This window comes from Oryctolagus cuniculus, chromosome 16 (assembly GCF_051225735.1).
Source record: "Oryctolagus cuniculus isolate XC-2025 breed Fujian yellow rabbit chromosome 16, ASM5122573v1, whole genome shotgun sequence".
NCBI lineage: Eukaryota > Metazoa > Chordata > Mammalia > Lagomorpha > Leporidae > Oryctolagus > Oryctolagus cuniculus.
This window is the reverse complement of record NC_142882.1, coordinates 92,840,782-92,855,353: the sequence shown is the minus strand read 5'-3', so window position 1 is coordinate 92,855,353 and position 14,572 is coordinate 92,840,782.

Sequence of the window (14,572 nt, the reverse complement as noted above, 5' to 3'; positions counted from 1 at the left end):
GACCAACGTAAATTGAGGAATGCATTTAAATCCATAGAATAAAACCTCAGCAACACAATGAAGTGTCTCCGCAAACTGATCTACTGTTTCACTGCAATTCCTAGACAGTCCCGGTGTGCGTGTGCTTGTGTGTGTGCGCATGTGTGTGCATGTGTGTGCATGTGTTGCATGTGTGCACACGTGTGTGCATGTGTATATGTGTGTGCATGTGTCTGCGTGTGTGTATGTGTGCACGTGTGTGCATGTGCATGTGTGTATGTGTGTGCGTGTGTGCATGTGTGTGCGTGTGCGTATGTGTGCACGTGTGTGCATGTGCGTGTGTATATGTGTGTGTGTGCACGTGTGTGCGTGTGCGTATGAATGGATGAGCTGATTCTTAACTATATAGAAATGCAAATGTCCTGCTCCTGCAGCAGGGAAAGCAAAGAAGAAAACAGGCTGAAGACGCAGCCTCTCTCATAGTCCCCCAAGGTGAAGCATTTCAGACAGCTTGTTATTGGTGTAAAGAGAAACAGGCAATGAAACCAAAGAAACAGAATAAAGAATTCAGAAGTAAACAGACAATGAACAGAATAGCCTCCTCAATTAAGTGATGCTAGGTCAGCTGAATATGTTTATGGGAGAAAAGCAAACATAATCTTAATTTTAAGCATGCGAAGTAATTATTTTGAAATAAAAAGGCCAGCGCTGTGGCACAGAGGGTTAACGCCCTGGCCTGAAGCTCCGGCATCCCATATGGACACTAGTTCAAGACCCGGCTGCTCTACTTCTAATCCAGCTCTCTGCTGTGGCCTGGGAAAGCAGTGGAAGATGGCCCAAGTGTTTGGGTCCCTGCACCCACATGGGAGACCCGGAAGAAGCTCCTGGCTCCTGGCTTTGGATCGGTACAGCTCCAGCCATTGCAGGCAACTGGGGTGTGAACCAGCGGATGGAGGACTCCTCTCTCTCTTTCTCTCTCTCTTTCTCTCTCTGCCTCTCCTCTCTCTGTGTAACTCTGACTTTCAAATAAATAAATGAATCTTTAAAAAAATAAAAAAGAAAGAAATTATAGAACCCAAACAATCAACCTCTAAAAACAGCTCAGGAAAATGCCTTCACAATTGATAGGGATCATGACTTTTTAACAGGATATCAAAAAACAAAAGCTACAAAAAACCACAAAACTATTAATTGTTCTGGATTAAAATTAAGACCATTTCAACACAACACCATTTAGAAAGAAAATAATACTAATGCATAACCTCAAATAGGAATTCCTAATGTGTGTGTGAGTAAGAACTAATATCTAGGCTATATAAAGGAAACAGTTCACTTTTTAAAAGCACATACCAAATAAAATAGAGGGGAAATGATACAAACAGTCACTTCTTGAACACAACCGAGAAATGAAGAGTAAATAAATAAACGGAAAGATGTTCACATCATCCATTCTCAGAGACCCCCAGACCTAGCAGTGAAATACTTGATCAGTTTCAGTCCACTGATTGTATCAGCGCCAGTGCAGCTGTGGAGGAGCTGGCTCCCCCTCGCATGCCTGATGGAAGGCCAGATTTGGAAAATACGTTCAATGCCCAGGATAGCGAAGCACGCACGCACCCTAGGACTTTACAGCTCAACTTCCAGGTGCGTGAGTGCTTGTCTGCCAAAAGCATGTTCATAGAATCTTCAAGTGCTGTTGCTCCAAGCTGCATAAAATGAACCAGCTATCAATCCTAGAACAGATGCATAAATTTCTATACTAACTGAGGCTTCCCCCACTACCTTTAGTGACCACTCCCAAGGACACAGGCAAGAGAGGGACTCCATGCCTAGAAGGCTGTGCAGATCCCAGATCTGCAGCCGTATCCTTGGCGGTGACGCTGGGCTGTCTGTCCTCCTTTAGCCAAGTGTCCCTTTACGTGGGACAGGTCAGAGAGCGTGCCTGGACATGGAGACCGTAATTCTTGTCCCCTAACTTCTCATCTTAGAAATGAGCCGATAACCCCAGCCTGCTGGCCATGCTTTGCAAGCTATCGTATGTTCCAGCACAGCTGCCTTGTGGAGAACCCACGTTTTGCATCGTCTAGAATAGCAATGGCAGACAACACAAGACCAGCCACCCCTCCAGCACACCGGAACCGGTCAGTTACTCCTTTTGAAGGACTTCTACAGAACTGGTTGCTAGAGAAACAAAGTAATTCCATCTGGCACTGCCGTGGGGGAGAGAGCTTCTGCAGCCTTCAAGCCCTGCACTGGAGCAGATATCGATCTTGCTCTCTGTCGAGAATCAAGGTAGCTACGTCCCTCCCGGATATAGCTTCCAACAAGGTCACAGAGCTGTTTTCTGAATTGCCTTTCAGGGCAATTTCTCCATTCTCTTCAAAATGGATCTGGTGAGCCTCCGTCTTGTTTAAGGGCAGGCTGGAGAAAAGCAAAGCCGGTAGGACCCAGGCCTGTATGAGCAGTGTAGAGCAAGAAGAATGCAGCGACTGACCGACCTGGGCTTTTACCTCACCTCAGACAACTACCTGTAGACTGCCTTCCACGCCTTGAGCACGGGGTTCTACCTGTGTATCCGCGCAGTGATTCTGAGGGAGGTAGGGCTACTCCTGTGGAGCCCATGTGTCGTAAGGATCATCATAGCTGCTAACACCAGCTGTTGTGTCATCTCTATCCATCAGGAACGTGCAGGTGTTTAGCCATAATCCCTTCACACTGAGATGCAGCACGGTTTGAAGAGGTTGGCAGAGACCACACAAGGAAATGATGGGTGAGTCCACTGTGGAGGTTCACGTAATTCACTTTCAAGTTCCTTAACCTTATTTGTAAAATGAAAATACTGGAGCTTTCTTGGAGTTCGGCAGCTTTCATTAAGGATAGGCATATCTGTGAGCCGTGGTGTACTCCTTCTGAAGGCCAATTGAACTTCCCAAATTGGCACGTGCGAGAGAAAGGCACACCACTGAAGAGACACTTTCTGAATATGCCGGAGCTAGAATTAAGGACGCTTGATCCCTAAACGCGGATCCACCTCACGAGGTCGCTCTTGCTGTCCTGTTGCAAGGAGGAAAAGCTGTGTGCAGGATCTCAGTATGGGCCGGGGTGTCTGTGAGGGGCAAGGTCCATCACTACTGGACACTGCTGGCACAGGGAGCCTGGGAGTAACGCAAACGCAGAGCTTACCTAGTAGCACAGTGGTTTACGTTGCAGGAGGACGGGAGTGCAATGCTTAGGGTCCAGCACCCAAGGTCCCTCACGCCAGCTGTGGGGCTCCATGGGATGCACGGCCATGGAGCCCCCACGTCAAGGTCGGTCTGATAGCTGTTGCTGTGTCTTTATCACAAGGCGGATGTTGCTAGTTTCGGTTAGGGCAATGCTTTCCCACAGTCAGGACTTTCCAGAGGAGTTGAGAATGTTGTAAACAACAAGATGGCGCCGAGGACCGCGCGGTGAGCCTGCCTGCTGCGTGACACCTCATCTGATTGGCCCGAGGACGCGTGCACACTGCGTGAACAGACAGCGGATTGGAGTGTTCCGTGCATGGACTTGAGCCCGCTTGCAATTGGCCAGATTTTGTATATAAGCTGTGTGCTGAGGAAGGAGGGGGCTTTTCTGTCCACTCTCCTCCCTTCATTCTTTCTCTGTCGCTGTTATTTTCTTATTAGAAGTCTACTGAAGACCGATAAGCTGCGAACAGTGTCGTTCCTTTGCGGGCAAGGGAGCGACACCAGCCAGCACGTGGACGGCAGCGGCCACCTGGGCCCTGGTGAGTCTCCACCTGGGCCTGCACAGTTGACCAGCTCCCTTCCTGTCCACCGAAGCAGTGAAGCCTTATATTCTGGCGTACCTTGGGGACTACAGTTCGAGAATATGGTCTCCGTTGTAGAAAAGCTAATACTTGTGTCACTTGTAAGTGTGTTGTATGACACCATCCCAGGCACGCGACTGATTCTCCCGGTCAGTTTTGCAGAGCCCTGCTGCCGTCTCCCTCTCCCATCTCCCGGGTGACGAGTGCAGGTGAAGACCAGACTTGAGGACGATGTGCTGTGTTTTCTAAGAACCGGGACTCTTACAAAGCCGGGTCCTCCTCAGCTCCCCCTTCCATGTCACAGGAGTGAGCCTGTTGACAGAGCTAGTAAAATCTGCTATAAACCGCATGGCGGTTACATTAAACCACCAGGTGGGCATAGCAGGTGCCGCCTACAGTAGCCCCCACCAGCAGCCTGGTCAGGGAGCTCCGTCACCCTCATCCACGCGGGGAGACAAGAAGCTGAGCTGCTGCGGCATCAAACAAGCCCCACAGAGCTCCACTGAGCCACGCCCTTGCAACACCAAGCACTTCCTCCTTCTAGCTGCGCAGTACAGAGCCGTGTTAGAGGGTACTCAGAACGCTCTGTATCTTTAGGGCAGTCCAACACGCAAGCCTGGAGGCGCAGCCTTCAATCCGAGTTATCCCACAGAGAGCACCCCGAGCCCTGTGAGCATTTCCGTTACCTTTGTTAAGGCCCTCCCCCGATTTCTCCAGACAATGCCCTCTCGATGAGCTACGAGGTTCCAAGGTTGTGCAAGGGCTCTCTAGAGAACTTAGGTTTTTGTTTTGTTTGATCTCTTTAGCTGCAAGTATTTTTAAAACATCGTTCTCCAGCGCAGAGTCGGCCGGTGTCTGGCTTTTCTCGACATTGCAGTCAATCCCACGTGACAAATCCTTGAGGCCTGTTGCGCGGGGGAATTCAGCTACGGCGTCGATCGTGGTGAACATCGCGTGAGCGCGCCCACCACCAGCACCCCTGCCCCTGCCCGCGCAGCTGCTCCTTCCTTTGATGTTGTCCTCAGCGCTGTGTGGAAAACACTAAGACTTCATCAGCTTGAAAAATGATTCTTGCTCACCATCACTTTGAGAAAAAATGTTTCTCCTTTGCTGCGAAAGCCTTGGATAATAAATTTGATATTCTTTGAGAACAAAGCCTTCAAAATATGACTAAATAAGGGCTGCTAAACAGTTGGAAGATATTTTTAAAAACTCATTTGAAGTCCAGAGCATGCAAAATCATAATTAAATTGGATTTATCACTCAGAAAATGGAAGTAATTCTACCATATTGCATTATTCAATACAAGACATCCGGTACTGTATTACTGAACATATCAGCTGTAGACCATCATGAAATTTATGGTGTATATATGTGCGAGTTTTCTTTTTAAATAGCCATTTATCAACTATTTTAAGCAGACTAGGAAAATATTACCTTTGGGAATTATTCTCTTATTGTGTCCCACTTTTTCATTTTCATTGCAGAATTTCATTTTTTGTAAGAGGAGCTACTGAAGATTTAATGTAGCAGGTGTGACTAATCAAGCGGATAGCTTCCCTCCTCCTGGAAACAGTATGCACTCCTCTTCCAGAGCTGGAAAACTAGTGATTATGCTTCTAGCACAACTTTTCCTCCTAAATCCAGAGTCTGAGGGGCCCTCGGATCTGAACGGAGAAGAACTCTCCGGAGAAAGGCAGGAAGGGAGGAGCGAGCGAGTGGGGCTTTCGGAGCCTGCGGGGTTGTGGCTCCTGCAGTCCAGGCAGAGGCAGCCGCCAGCCCAGCGATGCAGGCCGGGCCTGGCTGGGGGCGGGCTCCGTGGGGCCCAGGCCAGCTCTTCCCACCACAGCCTCCCCACCGCAGAGAATCCCCTCTCACCCGGAGCTTCAGCGGAACCTGAAACCGGAGGAAGCCCCAGGTCAGAGCAGGGGTCCCGGCCCTCTGGGCAGAATGCCCGAGGGAGGGAAGAGGCGGGAGGGAAGAGGCAGGCTGAGGTTTCCCACGCCCCCAAGCTGCGTGTGTCGCAGTGGGGGATTTATCGCTCTTCCTTAGGTCTGCTTCAGGAGCTCTCGGCTCCTGCAGCCTGCTGCTCCCGCTGGCCCTGCCAGGGAGACGGGACGGCTCACAAGTGCCATAACCGGACACTGATGTGGCTGGGCCGGCGGGGGCCCGGTGTCCTTCTGAGAGAGAGGTCAGAATGCAGGGGTGAGCCCAAGACGGCCTGCCCGTGCTTGACTTGCAGAATAAGGCAGGAGAGAAGGCTGAGTGTGGCCAAGACGTCTTCCGACGGGAGGCCCAAGGGGCTGGGGGCACCAGCTGGGAGACGCAGTCTGTCTCCGGGGGGGGGGGGGGGGGGGCCGGCAGCCCTGTGATCAGCACCCCCACACTCTCGAAAGCCGGGCATGCGACCGCACTCAGAGCCGCACTCTGCTGAGCGCACAGGCCAGGCGTCTGGCAGGGCAGCGTCGCTGAGCGCGCCGGCGCCTGCGTGTGCCAGGGAGCCGGCTCCGGGCGGTGACTCTGCGGGAGGTCTCCCGCCTGCCTGGTTTGCGAGCTCCGTTGGCATCAGGAAGTGAAGATGAGGAGACTTGCTTTTCTTCCAGATTGACTGTGAGAAGTGAGGAAATCCGGGGCTTTAATCTGCAATACCAGCACGGCCCAGCCCCGCCCCCGCCCAAGTCTGTCACTCATGGAGACCCGCAACCCCGTCTGGGGCCTTTGGAGGAGGGAGCCAGAAAACCGCAGCCTTTCTCCTCCGCAGCTCCGCAGCGTCACCCACACAGAGCGCACAGTGCATTTCCTCCGGTCACAGAGAGAACCAGCAGCAAAGACGAGCAAGTGCTCAGCCCAGAGCCCTGCGCCTTCAGGGAACTGGTTAGTTCTGCAACTCGTGACTGTAGGCGTTTTTAAAGTAAGTGAGTAGTATCTTTAATTCTTTTTATTTAAGGATTATTTTATTTATTTGAAAGACAGGGTTACAGAGAGAGGTAGAGACAGAGAGAGAGGTCTTCCATCCGCTGGTTCACTCCCCAATTGACCGCAGCGGCCAGAGCTGTGTCGATCGGAAACCAGGAGCCAGGAGCTTCCTCCAGGTCTCCTACATGGGTGCAGGGGCCCAAGGACGTGGGCCATCTTCTACTGCTCTCCCAGGCCACAGCAGGGAGCTGGATCGGAAGAGGAAAAGCTGGGACTTGAACCGGTGCCTGTATGGGATGCCAGCGCTGCAGGCTGGGGCTTTAACCTGCTACGCCACAGCGTTGGCCCCATAACTTTAATTCTTAGAGTTTGCTTTTCTGTTTCCTGTTAGAGTGTTTTCTCCTGAGATTGTTCCTGCTGTAATTTTCCGTGCTGTGCCTGAGTCTCCTGGTGTTTGCCTGGTGCCGACTGTGTCCCAGGCCTCCCTCACGAGTCACCCTGGCCCAGGCTGGGCTTCCTCTGAGCGTCTCAGGGTCACTTCTGCTGTGGCCTCCACGTCCCCTGGCCCGACCTGTTTGGAGGTCAGTCTGTTTTCCCTGCACCACCCGTTCAGGACCCTTGCCTAACAAGAGGCTTGGACTGGGATTCTCCCAAGCAAGGATTCTGGTTCCAGCCAGGATGAGGGACACAGTTCATTTCCTGTCAAGAGATACCTGAGCTGAGTTTTTCTGCTTCCTTTTCATCCAAGAAAAAATTGTTCCTTATTTCAGGATCTAGGCCAGGATCCCAACTCCTGGGGCCCAACAAGAAAAAGACCTAGGTCCTCACTGTGTATCAGACTCGCCAGGTCATTTGTGTGAGTGCACATGCATGTGTGAGTATGTGTGTTCTTATCCATGTATGCATCTGTGTGTGCACACATGTGGGGGGTGCCCGAGTGCACATGCATGTGTGAGTATGGGTGCTCATATCCATGTATGCATCTGTGTATGCACACATGTGGGGGGTGCCCACGTGCACATGCATGTGTATGTGTGCTCATATCCATGTACACATCTGTGTGTGCACACATGTGTAGGGGGTGCCTGAGTGCACATGCATGTGTGAGTATGTGTGCTCATATCCATGTATACATCTGTATGTGCACACGTGTGTGTATGGGTGCCCGAGTGCACATGCATGTGTGAGTATGGGTACTCATATCCATGTATACATCTGTGTGTGCACACGTGTGTGTATGGGTGCCCGAGTGCACATGCATGTGTGAGTACGGGTGCTCATTTCCATGTATACATCTGTGCATGCACACGTGTGGGGGGGTGCCTGAGTGCACATGCATGTGTGAGTATGTGTGTTCATATCCATGTACACATCTGTGCATGCACACATGTGGGGGTGCCTGAGTGCACATGCATGTGCATGTATGTGCTGTGTATGTGAGTATGTGTGCGCATATGCCTGCCTTGTGAATGCACCCGCATGTGTGCATGGGGGCATGTATCTGCATGTGCAAGCATTGTGTTCATGTGTGTGTGTGTGTAGCCTTCTCCACCGTTAGAGCAGTCTGACGTTAACTACCAAACTACTCTGCCTCCCTCTGTGGCTCCATTACCTGGGAATCCCCATCTCTTGCGTTCGGCTGCAGTGATTAATCCTCTTTAAATGCTGCACAGCACGGCCGCGACTCTGGTGTGCATTGTCCCATGTTTCTTCAGTATGAATGACTGGAGGCTCCACTTAGGAGTTTTTCACCTATTTAATGGGAAAATGGTTCAGAACTCCACTTACAAACTGTCCTCTGCTTTTGGGGTTGCCGTGACAGTAGCCCCACAAGTGCATCAAGAACCCTAAGATTTTCTGTCTTCTTGCTGCCATTTGTTCTGCTCAGAGTGAGTTCCTTCTTGAACTTCCGGTTGAGAACTCTGAGCTGGAGGGCTTTTCTAGGAAAAACGACTGGCTGATATCTGCAGTCTTCTGTAATTACGGGTCTAGTCAAATCGCCTGCCTCTTTGGGGTTCAGTCCCACAGTGATTCATTTTCTCAGGTTGTCCAGGTTATTGGCATTCCTTCGTGTGGCTTGGACGTGTCCGCCCATGTTCTGGGCTGGGAGTGTTTGCCCCAGTGAGCGGTGTGGAGAAGAAAGATCGGCCGAGGGAGCGAGGCCACCAGTGCTGTGTCCTCAGGAGTGGATTCTCGCCCCGTCACAGGGAGGAGCAGGGAGCTGATCTCAAAGGCTGGGCTGCCCCCGTCACCCCCCGAGCACCACGTGATGCCGTCAGGCTAGGACTCGGCAAGCAAGGCCTCACCAGATGCAGCCTTTGGTGCTGGACTTCCCAGAATCCAGAGCCACGTGCCGGGCTCTTCTGCTCCTCCCCAGGTACCTGGTCCCGGGGACCGCGTCACAACAGCACAGAAAGGGCTGCGACAAGGGTGCACGTCTTTCCTGATGGTTTTAAAATTACCCTTATAGTTCTAGTTATTTTCTCATTTCTATCTTTATAAGTAATTTCTGCATTATTTTCTTTTTTGTGTCGACAATTCATTTTATTTCAAAGAGTGATTTTTCTTTGACTTTATCTTTCATTACAATGTGATGTGCAGTGATAAGCATTAGAAGTGAATACTGAGTATCAACCAAAGCACGCCCACGATACCATGCGTGCTTCCGCTTGGCTGTAGCCAGCCTGTGTGGACTGCTGTGTCAGGGCGGCTCTCATTACCCAGTGTGGGCCTTTTCCTGCGGGTGCCGACTTCCCATCAGTTCCCACCTCGGGAATCACCCACCCTCCGCCCCTATGCCCCCTTCCCCACTCCCCAGTGACTTGATTTGTGGAACGACAAGATTCCTCCCACCTTGAGACACGCGGGCCCACCTGCCCTGTGGGCCTGCATCCGCCGTTTTCACTCACAAACCCAAGCTGCCTTTTAGCCCCTGTGCTGTGAGTTCTCTTCATCCCCAGGAAGCTCTCAAGGCTCAGAGCTTGCGGCTCCCGGCCTCACTCCTGGCCTCACTCCCGGCCTCACTCCCGGCCTCACTCCCGGCACTGCAGGATTGGTTTCTGCACGGTTGCTGTTTCCAACTCCTTTTTGTTGCTGCTATTTCTTCCTAAGAACTCAAACTGCCTTCTCCCTTCAGAAACAGCCAGCAAGCCGTACGACTTTTTGGAAAGAAACCGTGTCTGTCTCATTCCATTTGCAGTTTTCAAAACACTTTCACATGCACTCTGAGTTTCTTTCTTTACTGAGAGAAGAGAGAGAGAGCAAGAGGGAGGGGAGATTGGTTCCATCTTCTGGTTTACTGTCTATAAGCCAGCAACAAGCAGAATCCAGGAACTCCATTAGGGTCTCCTGGATGGGTGGCAGGGAGCCTGGTACTTAGTCGTCATCTACTGCTGCTCAGGGTGCGTGTTAGCAGGAGGCTGGATTGGGATCAGAGCCAATGCTCAAATCCGGGAACTCTGACATGGGACGTGGGTCAACCAAGCAACCTCTTACATGGTGCACCAAACAGGCACCCTACCCCAGCATCTTTTAAGGCATATGGAAAACATTGAAGAAATATTTGAGCTTGTTATTGGTCCAGAAAAATAAAACCCAGTGTGACATCTCACAAGTCACAAGATAATATTGAGAAGGAGTCACGTGCGGCTACTGGGCACGCCTCCCTCCCCTCTGTGATGAGAGCCCACCTGGGGAATACACCAAGCGCCTTCGCAAGTGACCACGCGGTCCACGTCTCTGAGGAGGCCTTTTAGGCAGAACGAACAGAGTGTGCCTGCTTTTTTGTTGAATTATAATAGCTAAGTTGTAGGAGATCCTAGAAAGATACTCACATTTAAGAACTTTACAGTGAAAACCAGAAACAAAAGAACCAACGGCACAGTGGAGTCTCCAGAGACTGGGGCTGTGTTCGTATTTGTTACTTCGAGTCAGAAAATCGTTACTTTTGAGTCTGGACTCTTTCCCAGCATCTTTTAGGAGACATTGACCTATCAGAGAAACAGAACTTCTCTCCCCCTTATTGGAGCAGCTGTTATGTTTGGCCTCGTGGTTGGACTTTGGACAAACAGAGTTAGTACCTGCCAGTGTCGAAGGGCTGGATGATGCTGGTAGGCTCGTTTTCCTTTCTTGACATCAAGCTCAGATGGTGAAAAACAGGTGAATTCTTTAACTGAGAAGTTCTTGTGCCCCGTGTTGTGGTGTAATGGGTTAGCTGCTGTCTGCAAAGTCGTCATCCCAAATGGGCGCTTGTTGGAGTTCCAGCTCCCCCACTTCTGATCCAGCTCCCTGCGAATGCACCTGGAAAAGCAGTGGAAGATGCCCAAGTGCTTGGGCCCTGCACCAACATGGGAGACCCAGACGAGGCTCCTGGCTGTGGCCTGGTCCAGCTCTGGCTGTTGTGGCCATTTGGGGAATGAACCAGTGGATGGAAGCTCTCTCTCTGTCTCTGTCTCTCTCTTTCTCTCTCTCTGTCTCTGTCTGTCTCTGTCTCTGTATCTCTCTCTCTGTCTGCCTCTCTCTCTGTAACTCTGCCTTTCAAATAAATAAATCTTAAGAAAGAAAAAGGAAAGCTCTTAGCATGAGGTAAGTTCCAGACAAAAGAGGCTGTGGGACTCCGAGAGACCCCGTGGCTGGGCCCTGGCTAAGGTCAGTAACACAGTCCTGTAGTCACTGATGCAATCAACAAACATGAGTAGAGAACTAATAGTCGTCCTGGGCTCTGCAGATTAAAACAGAACAGAACAGAACTCGGGGCTTTTGACAGCTTGGACAGAGCATGTGTAACTGCGACCTTGATAATGGTACTGGAGTCCCCAGCACCGGCCTGCCCCAAGACAATGCATGGAGGCAAATGAAGCCCAGGTGCAAGACCCCCGATGTGGACAGTTACTGCAGGATCGCAGGCCCCGGCCACTGCAGTGGTTCCTGATACGCGGTTTGCAGATTCAGAGCACTTCCGTGTGAGTTGATAATTGCCACTTATCCATTGCGGAGTGTGCAGCCCACGGCCACAACCGTATAAAACAATGCACTGTAGCACAGAAGGAACTGCCAGCAGGTGGGGGAGCTGATGTCCATCGGGGGACGCAGTGAGGCCACTGGTGGGACAGCTGAGTCCTGCTCAGAGCGTCTGGCTGTGGGGCTGATCCCAGCTCTGACCCTGGCTGCCTGTGACTGCGCCCTGCGAGGCAGCAGTGACAGCTGGCGCAGTTGCATCCCTGACACCCGCGAGAAACAGAGACGGAGTTCCTGAGCACCAGGCTCTGGCCTGGCCCAGTCCAGCTTCCGCAGGCTCTTGGGAAGTGAATCAGCGAAGGATCTCTCTAGAAGCCTCTCTCAGCTCTGTTTGTCAAATTAATTGATTTGAAGAAATAAATGAATAAATTAGAAACCTATTTAAGATCTAATATGCTTCATTTAGCTCAATGTTCTCGCATATATTTTCAGCAGCGAGGAAAAATAAGGACCTATTTAGATGACATTAATCAAGTATAACTGTATGGGTAAGTTAGAAAGTTTCACCTTAAAGTATTTAACTCCTCTTCAATAATCCGTAAAACCACAGCAGCAGTTAACTAGCTGTATTGATATATAATGATCTGGTATTTATAAATTTTCTTAACAGGCATTCACAACTGTGTGTGTGATAGCAACAGGACCTTATGCATCCGTAACATCAACGGTACTGCTTTCCTGTCCACCAAGAACAATCACCCCTAAGCTCACCCAGCCTTGGAACCTCATAAGTTGGCAGGACATTCTAGTGAACGTCAGCACATCCCTGCTTACGTGCAAAAAGAAAGTTCCCTGGCGTGGTCAGTATTTGCCTTTTTCTCGGCATTGGACTGTCACTTTGTAACCACAGTTGGTCCTTCCTACTCTAAACACTGAGAGATTTAATAATAGACAGGCATGGTAGCGGAATGCAGAGTTCAGCTGGGCGTGTTCTTAAAATAGAAAACCGGAGTGCAGTGAGGACCTCTGCATACCTCTTCCGTACATTGACAGAATGGATCTCAAGCATGATGTAGGAAGAAGTCAAACAAAGTGGGAAAATTAAGCAGGTTTGCCTTGTTTTTTTTTTTTTTAAGATTTATTTATTTATTTGAAAGTCAGAGTTCCACAGAGAGAGGAGAGGCAGAGAGAGAGAGAGGTCTTCTATCAGCTGGTTCATTCCCCAGTTGGCTACAACAGCTGGAGCTGCACCAATCGGAAGCCAGGATCCAGGAGCTTCTCCAGGTCTCCCTCATGGGTGCATGGGTCCAAGGACTTGGGCCATCTTCTACTGCTTTCCCAGGCCATAGCAGAGAGCCGGATTGGAAGTGGAGCAGCTAGAACTCGAACCAGTGCCCATATGGGATGCTGGCACTGCAGGCAGCGGCTTTACTCGCTATACCAGAGCGCCGGCCCCCATATTTGCTGTCACACCAAGGTGACAAATGGGCATGCTAAATGCAGGTTTTTAAACCTCAGGAGAGCTCTGTTAGATGCTAACCTGGAGCCCTACCCAAGGTGGGGGGTGGGCACTGGGGAGCCTTGGTTCCTTCCCCTGTGAGCTGAGTGCGCCTGGGCAGTGTGTGCAACATGTGGCTCTGGGAGCCTGTGTGCTTATTTCCATTCGGGGCTCATTTCTAAACACAATACAAAGAAGCTGACTGGTGAGTGACACAAAAATGGCAGCGAGAGTGACTGTGGACTTGTCGGCCACTGTGGAGGCCTGAGGCAGCGGAAAGAGATCTCCACTGCCAAGGGGTGAAACCACGGGAAGCTGTGGAGACACACAGCAAACAAAACCCAGAAACCGGAGGCAGCTGAGGGGTCGCCTAAAGAACTGGTTCAAATGCTGTGCAGAAATAAGAAAGATGTATTCTGGTCCATGTGCTGAAAACTCGTCAAGGATGATTTTCAAAGGAAATAATGGGAAAGCCCTTGCTACTGGCGTGGCAGATCTGAGAAGGCACTGACTGCACTCAGCTGTTACAAGCGATCTGGAAGCCTGAGAGCGGGTGGGGATGAAGGTTACTCAGCAGCAGTGTGAGAGACAAGGATGCGCTGCACCAGTGTGCAGAGATACAGAATAACGATGCGCGCAGACGGTGTTGGAGGAAGTCCGTGGCATATGCTGAAGTAAACAGAGGAGCCAATTAATAGACACAGATGTGAAGTCACAGGATGGAAAGCAAAGTAGGGAAAATGCTCTGTTCTAACAAGAAGTGATAAATGTGGCAAGACTAAAAAGAAAGCACAGAATAAACCAAAACACAAATTAAAATTGTAGAAATAAGTCTTCATCACAAAAATTTATAACTAATGAAAATTTATTCAAGAGCACAGCAGGCTGCTCAAATGAGGGAGAAGAAATGAGGAGTTTTTGGCAAAGAAAAGATGATACCAATTGAGGGCTAGAAGATTATAAACGTTAGGAAACTGTAACCAATACACACAAGACAAAGCAGGTTCCTGCAACAGTTCCATGTGTGAGAAATTTCTCCTGGAAACATCCCACACCTAAGGAAATACGTGTCTGAGAAAATGGAATTTAGGGAGAAAGCACTACTATTCAATTAAAAATACAGCCCTTCAGAACAAGTAAAATCCATCATGCTTTATGCATTGAGATTACAATAAAATATACATGAATTTAAGATGAAACACTACATGTAGAGTTTGAGTAACCCCCACATGTGACAGAGGATTTTATATGCTACAGGCATAAACTAACAGATGGAACAATGAGCAAACTAAGTTATGCAATGTGCATGCCCTATTTCTAAGTTGCAGTTTATCATGATTACAGCTGGTATTCAAAGAATGCCTACCAGGTAACAGGAACACTTCCACAGGCTTCGAGTATACGGTTTCATTTGT